General features: G+C 46.1%; 1 pseudogene; it reads left to right on the top strand.

Moving 5' to 3' along the window:
* LOC119899931 overlaps positions 1 to 6,000 on the top strand; it is a 68,513-nt pseudogene that overhangs the window by 56,163 nt on the left and 6,350 nt on the right.

The following is a 6,000-nucleotide window of genomic DNA, read 5'->3' as shown; positions in this document are numbered from 1 at the left end:
TTCTCCTTCCTCGGACCACTTCTGACAGGTACTGACTCCTGCGCGCCAGTTTAGCGATGTTCTGATCCAGGCGTCAGCCATCACAGTTTCTCGCTCAAATACTCACGCTGCCCATTTTTCCTGCTTCTAACACATCAACTCTGAGGACATGACGTTCACCTGCTGCACCTGATAGATCCCGCCCCCTGACAGGTGACCAGGTAATCAGTTTCCACTTCACCTGTCTGTGGTCATAATGTTATGGCTGATCGGTGTATTCTCTTTTCAAACAGATTACAATTTGCTATATGTTCAGTCAGTCGTCCGACGTCTGCTTTTAAACTCAGAAACGAGGTCGGACAGTAAAGTTACGACCCGAACTGTCTGTTCAGATCTCAGCAGCTACCTTTGATGAGTCCAATAAGATCATAAAGAATCGGCCCAAGTTGTGATAAACCGTAAGAGATCCTGTAATAAGATGGACGACACGAACAAACCAGGAAAAGAAGCTTGTTCGACAAATATGATGATTTTTTCATGATCAATGAATCAGGCAGGTAATTGTTTGGTCTGAAAACCAGGAAACACGATCCACATTCAGGGTGGCGACGTAGAGTCTCGGCAAAACAATTTTCCATTGATCATCATGTCAGTAATAATCTGTTACATTTCATTAGTCGATAACTATGACGTCCTTTCATCCAAAACTTAAACATTTACTACATGTACAGGCGGATATGAGAAGCAGAAGCAGCAAATATTAAATTAATAAGCTACAATGGTTGAAATTAATATCCGATGGACTAATTAAACAACGTTTAACAACGATCGTTGCAGCAGCTCAACAAGTGGAAAATATTTTACACCAAATAATCATTAAAGTCTCAGCAGATTTCGCAGATGCGACCTTTGTTGACGTCACCACTTTTTCAATCTGAATCCGGGATTTCAAACGCCTTGCAGCCAAAAATTGACTGACCAATCACAGCCACAGCTCTCGCAGCTTCAGCCTCCCCTCGCCTGATAAAGCCCGGATTAGGAAGCGGGACAGTACCTCAACCACTAACACTCCTCACCGAAGCACCATAGCAAGCGTTTTTTTGTTTTTAGCCGCCTTCAGACGCCAGCTTCACATTCTTTGACCATCAGTCAGCCTTGCAGGAGCGCCGTGCCACGCCGCCGCGGCAGCTGCAGCCTTTGTGTCTTTATAGGAGCTGCGACCTGCTGAGCGCGATGGAAACAGAAGAGAAAAAACCCTCTCGATTGTTTGCACTTTGTGCTGTTCGAGCACACTGAACCCAGCCAGAGAGAGATCTAGCAACACGTAGACGTGGAAGGGCCTTGCTGACGCCATTGTTGTCGCCCGCGGGGCTCGATGTTTAATGTACCGAGGGGAACATTGTTTGTGTAGCTGAACCTGCCCCCCCTCACCCTCCTCCCCCCCTGTAGCCCTCTTCATTGTCCTCATGGTTTGCTCCTGGAGGTTTCAGATCCATCTTGAGGATCTTTAAACCGTCTTCAGCTCCTTGGAAGATGGTTTCGAGGAATGACCTCGACTTTAACCTTTCACGCTTCCTCTTCTTTTGTCCGGTCTTCGTGTCCTGGTCCTTAACTTTCTTTTCCCCCTCGAGAAATCTTCTCGTCTTTCTTTGCAGATCTAATAGAAGCAGTTTCGGCAGCTTACCCTTCAATTTAAAACTCCTCGTTATAAATCACCCCTTCCTGGCGTAGAGGCTGTTTTCTTCCCCCTGTTGTTTGTCTTGTCAGGTTCTAGTTGTTTCCCCCCCTCTACCCAACCCTGCTACCTCCTCCTCCTCAGCAGACATGTTTTCTGTTACTGACCGGTCGCCGGCGTCCTTCAAGTCAGAGGAACCAGGTAACTTTGACATCGTCCTCGTCCGGCCTGCAGCAGCTAGCGAGAGGAGCTCGCTCTTAATATCTGAGTCACCCAACAAACACGCTGGCAGATCACCATCAGAGCAACGTCACGAACGCTCCCATGAAAAGAACCATTCATCCCAAAATGTAGTAATCCGAGGGAGAAATTTATTTTCACACAACACTCGCCAGGAGAGAACTGAGCTGCTACCAAGCCGAGACGGCGCCGACGAACCAAAACACTTGCCTTAAATTCATCAAGACTCCAAGTTCTCACTGCGAGGCTCTGAAATATATCCAGCGTCAAAGTTAGCTGTTAGTTAAAAGTGGAACCTGGAGTCCCGGTCGATGTGATCCACATCCGAGCTCCCCATCACCTCCACCCTCTCACACCTCTCAGCACACCACTTAGCCGCCTCTCTACCTCGGCACAGCCAACACAACAGAAAGCAGTCCTTACCAATTGACCCCACACATTTGTTAGGTTATGCCCCCGCGTCCCTGCAGAGGCACATATATGATCCCTGCTGCAGTTTTAGCGCTCACACTAGAAGGTTCAGCCGGGACGCACAAACAAAATCTGCTAAATAATAGGAGGCCATGAACCGGCCTGGGGGAGGAGGAGTCGGGGGAGGGGGGTGCTTTAGAAAGGAGGGTCCACTCAGCACTTCTGACTGCAAACGGCAACGAGTGATCCCCGGACACACAGCCAATCAGGGAGCAGACTGCACTGACTGGGAAAAGGGGGGAGGAGGAGCGCCTATTTGTTGCTGCTACTATAAGTACTGTAGTTAAGTACAATTTTGGGGTACTGAATATTTATACATCTACTTCACTATACGTCAGAAGAAAACTGAATATAAAGTCATTAAAATGAGCGCCAGCTGCAACATTAAAGTGATGAGCACATGAATGCTTCAATAATAATAATCCAGTAATATAAGATTATTCTGAAATGGAGCATTCTGGATTGTGAGTACTTTTACTTTTGGGACTTTAGAGAATATTTTAAAGCCACTGTAATACTTTGAATGCAGTTTTTATTATTTTACACTGTAGTAATATAAGGTACAAAGTTTTTTATTTATCATTATACAATACTGAGTGTGTAGTCCCGTCATGCTACACACTCAGAACTTAACCGAAAAATAACTGTGTATTAAAATATGGTAAAACAAAATATACAATGTGGTTATTTATACACAAAGGCTATATACTGCACATACACACCCCTTAGTACTTTTACTTAAAGATCTAAAATAACTCTTCAAGACTTGAGACTTGACTTGGACTCTAGGTCAGAGACTTGAGACTTGACTTGGACTCTAGCTCAGAGACTTGAGACTTGACTTGGACTCTGGCTCAGAGACTTGAGACTTGACTTGGATTCTGGCTCAGTGACTTGAGACTTGACTTGGACTCTAGCTCAGTGACTTGACTTGGACTCTAGGTCACAGACTTGAGACTAGACTTGGACTCTAGGTCAGAGACATGACTTGGACTCTAGCTCAGTAACTTTAGTCTTGGACTCTAGCTCAGAGACTTTAGACTTGACTTGGAGTCTAGGTCAGAGACTTTAGACTTGACTTGGAGTGTAGCTCAGTGACTTTAGACTTGACTTGGACTCTAGCTCAGAGACTTGACTTGGACTCTAGCTCAGAGACTTGACTTGGACTCTAGCTCAGAGACTTTAGACTTGACTTGGACTCTAGCTCAGAGACTTGAGACTTGACTTGGACTCTAGCTCAGTGACTTGACTTGGACTCTAGCTCAGAGACTTGAGACTTGGACTCTAGCTCAGAGACTTGAGACTTGGACTCTAGCTCAGTGACTTTAGACTTGACTTGGACTCTGGCTCAGTGACTTTAGACTTGGACTCTAGCTCAGTGACTTTAGAATTGACTTGGACTCTAGCTCAGAGACTTTAGACTTGGACTCTAGCTCAGTGACTTGAGACTTGACTTGGACTCTAGCTCAGAGACTTGAGACTTGACTTGGACTCTAGCTCAGAGACTTTAGAATTGACTTGGACTCTAGCTCAGAGACATGACTTGGACTCTAGCTCAGTGACTTGACTTGGACTCTAGGTCAGAGACTTGACTTGGACTCTAGCTCAGTGACTTTAGACTTGGACTCTAGCTCAGAGACTTGAGACTTGACTTGGACTCTAGCTCAGAGACTTGAGACTTGACTTGGACTCTAGCTCAGTGACTTTAGACTTGGACTCTAGCTCAGTGACTTGAGACTTGACTTGGACTCTAGCTCAGAGACTTGAGACTTGACTTGGACTCTAGCTCAGAGACTTGAGACTTGACTTGGACTCTAGCTCAGTGACTTTAGACTTGGACTCTAGCTCAGTGACTTGAGACTTGACTTGGACTCTAGCTCAGAGACTTGAGACTTGACTTGGACTCTAGCTCAGAGACTTTAGACTTGACTTGGACTCTAGCTCAGAGACTTGAGACTTGACTTGGACTCTAGCTCAGAGACTTGAGACTTGACTTGGACTCTAGCTCAGAGACTTGAGACTTGACTTGGACTCTAGCTCAGTGACTTTAGACTTGGACTCTAGCTCAGTGACTTGAGACTTGACTTGGACTCTAGCTCAGCGACTTGAGACTTGACTTGGACTCTAGCTCAGAGACTTTAGACTTGACTTGGACTCTAGCTCAGAGACTTGAGACTTGACTTGGACTCTAGCTCAGAGACTTGAGACTTGACTTGGACTCTAGCTCAGTGACTTGACTTGGACTCTAGGTCAGAGACTTGACTTGGACTCTAGCTCAGTGACTTCACTTGGACTCTAGCTCAGTGACTTGAGACTTGACTTGGACTCTAGCTCAGTGACTTGAGACTTGACTTGGACTCTGGCTCAGAGACTTGAGACTTGACTTGGACTCTAGCTCAGAGACTTGAGACTTGACTTGGACTCTAGCTCAGAGACTTGAGACTTGACTTGGACTCTAGGTCAGAGACTTGAGACTTGGACTCTGGCTCAGTGACTTTAGAATTGACTTGGACTCTGGCTCAGTGACTTTAGAATGGACTTGGACTCTGGCTCAGAGACTTGAGACTTGGCGTGGACTCTAGCTCAGTGACTTTAGACTTGGACTCTAGCTCAGAGACTTTAGACTTGACTTGGACTCTAGGTCAGAGACTTGACTTGGACTCTAGCTCAGTGACTTCACTTGGACTCTAGCTCAGTGACTTCACTTGGACTCTAGCTCAGTGACTTGAGACTTGACTTGGACTCTAGCTCAGTGACTTGAGACTTGACTTGGACTCTAGGTCAGAGACTTGAGACTTGACTTGGACTCTAGGTCAGAGACTTGAGACTTGGACTCTGGCTCAGTGACTTTAGAATTGACTTGGACTCTGGCTCAGAGACTTGAGACTTGGCGTGGACTCTAGCTCAGAGACTTGAGACTTGACTTGGACTCTAGGTCAGAGACTTGACTGGACTCTAGCTCAGTGACTTGACTTGGACTCTAGCTCAGTGACTTTAGACTTGACTTGGACTCTAGCTCAGAGACTTGAGACTTGACTTGGACTCTAGCTTAGAGACTTGAGCCTTGACTTGGACTCTGGCTCAGAGACTTGAGACTTGACTTGGACACTAGCTCAGAGACTTGACTTGGACTCTAGGTCAGAGACTTGAGACTTGGACTCTAGCTCAGTGACTTGAGACTTGACTTGGACTCTAGCTCAGAGACTTTTGACTTGACTTGGACTCTGGCTCAGAGACTTGAGACTTGACTTGGATTCTGGCTCAGTGACTTGAGACTTGACTTGGACTCTAGCTCAGTGACTTGACTTGGACTCTAGGTCACAGACTTGAGACTAGACTTGGACTCTAGGTCAGAGACATGACTTGGACTCTAGCTCAGTAACTTTAGTCTTGGACTCTAGCTCAGAGACTTTAGACTTGACTTGGAGTCTAGGTCAGAGACTTTAGACTTGACTTGGAGTGTAGCTCAGTGACTTTAGACTTGACTTGGACTCTAGCTCAGAGACTTGAGACTTGACTTGGACTCTAGCTCAGTGACTTTAGACTTGACTTGGACTCTAGCTCAGAGACTTGAGACTTGACTTGGACTCTAGCTCAGTGACTTTAGACTTGACTTGGACTCTGGCTCAGAGACT

Source organism: Micropterus salmoides, unplaced genomic scaffold, assembly GCF_014851395.1.
Source record: "Micropterus salmoides isolate LMB-PRFRI ecotype aquatic unplaced genomic scaffold, ASM1485139v1 Ms_hic_scaffold_12, whole genome shotgun sequence".
Taxonomy (NCBI): domain Eukaryota; kingdom Metazoa; phylum Chordata; class Actinopteri; order Centrarchiformes; family Centrarchidae; genus Micropterus; species Micropterus salmoides.
The sequence above is the reverse complement of the archived record's forward strand: the minus strand, read 5'-3'. Positions and strand labels throughout refer to the sequence as shown.